Here is a 1,917-nt window from a genome sequence, read left to right on the forward strand (position 1 = left end):
AAGTCCATCCATGGGAAATTCCCAAGTTAAAACTCCTTGATGTAGACCTTTACTGGCATGAAAAGTGCCCACACCATCCAGGTGACTGGCCGTTATGTGAACAGGATGACCCTGTGCTACCCCCTCCGCCCGGAGTAGGCACACAGCTGGCTCCCTGCTCAGTCTCCATCCAAACATCATCTCAAGAGCCTTTTCTGACTACCCCATCAGTGTGGGCTCCACCCTTCCACTTGTCATACTCTGGGGGCCCTGTTCTTTTCCTTAATAACACCTTTGTGACGATATATTTGTTCACTGATTTATAGGTCTCTTCCCCCCCAGAAAGCGGAGTTTAGGTCTGACTTGTTCCTCACTGCTTCCACAAGCCACATACAGCTAGCCACCTGTTTCTGAGCCAAGAATGGTTTTTATACAGGAGAATATTTGCAGTCAATCCGTAACAGGAAGGATGAACTTGAAACCCCAATTAAGTGACATGTTATCCCAACAAAAGGATTCCACTCTTCTCATGAGCAGACCCATGTCTTAGTCTGTTTTGCATTGCTATAAAAGAACACCTGGGACCAGGTAATTTATAAAGAACAGAACTTTATTTCTTGCAGTTTTGGAGGCTGGGCAGTCCAAGGTCAAGAGTTTGCATCCAGTGAGGGCCTTCTTGTTGATGGGGACTCTGCAGTCCCGAGGTAGCAAAGGTGATCACATGGGCAGGGGGCTGAGCCTGATAGCTCATACCACTTCCTCTTCTTACAGACACACCAGCCCCACCCCCGCAATAACCCATTAATCCACGAATGGATTAATCCAATCATGAGTGCTAAACATTCAAACCACAGCAACCTGTATTTAAGAAACTGTACTCAGTTATATTTTCAGTTTCACCAACATAAGTTTTATAAGTACATTTGTCTCTGGTTACAGAAACAGCTAAATAAAATCCTCAATCTTGCTTCCTGGCCACCAAAGTCTAAAATATTTGTTCTTTGGCCCTTTATAGAAAAAGTTTGTACTCTTTGACCCTTGCCTGCATAAAAAAAAAAAAAAAAAGAAAAAGTTTGCCGATCTCCACCCTAGAGCAGTACTAGACATAACAGTAGGTAACCCGTAAGTGTCTGATGAAAACATATCGTAACAATAAAAAAAGAAAGGAATCTAAAGCACGTGCGCATCTATTTGCATAGGAAAAAAATTAGGAGGTATAGCCAACCTGGGGTTAGCAACGGTCATTTCAAGAGTCAGATTACAGGAGAGGTCCACAGCAGAAGTTTGCTGATTTGCGGCTATCTTTCCCCACAACTCACAAGTGTTGCCTTCATCGTTTTAGAAGCAACGTGACTGCACCTTTTAGGAAAGCGCTGTGCCCTCCAGGCCCGCAGCTTCAGGTCGGGGGAGGGTGGGAGTTCCCTTGAGACCTCTTGAACCTCAATGTGCCCAGTTCCAATGCCCCCCAGCCGGCTGCCTCCCAGTTCTGCTCCACCTCCGGGCCGGCTGGGGAGGGTGTGACCGGCGCTGCAGCCCGGGGACCTCCCGCACGCACCTCACCTCCCAGCCTCCTCACTGTGCCCGCGAGGAGAAAACAGAGGCCCTGAGTCCCGGGAACGAACTCCCCAGACCCCCGGTGGCGCGGAGACACCGCCCGGCCACCCCCTCGCCTACAGCGGAAGTCTGTCGGGACGCTCCAGCCGCCGCCAACTGCCGCCCGCGACATTCCAGGTGTTCCGCGCGTAGCGCGCCAACAGCCAGCTCTGCGCACGCGCGATGAAGCCCCTGCGCATGCGCCTCGCTAGCCCCTCCCGCGCGGCGGGCCTCGCGCGGCTTCTTCCCGCCCGCCTCCCGCCCTCACTTCCGGGGTTTCCCGGCGACGGCCGTAAGTGGCGGGCGGAAGCGGCTCGCGTAGCCAGCCGTAAACGGCCCCCTCGC

This window comes from Microcebus murinus, chromosome 4 (genome assembly GCF_040939455.1).
Source record: "Microcebus murinus isolate Inina chromosome 4, M.murinus_Inina_mat1.0, whole genome shotgun sequence".
NCBI lineage: Eukaryota > Metazoa > Chordata > Mammalia > Primates > Cheirogaleidae > Microcebus > Microcebus murinus.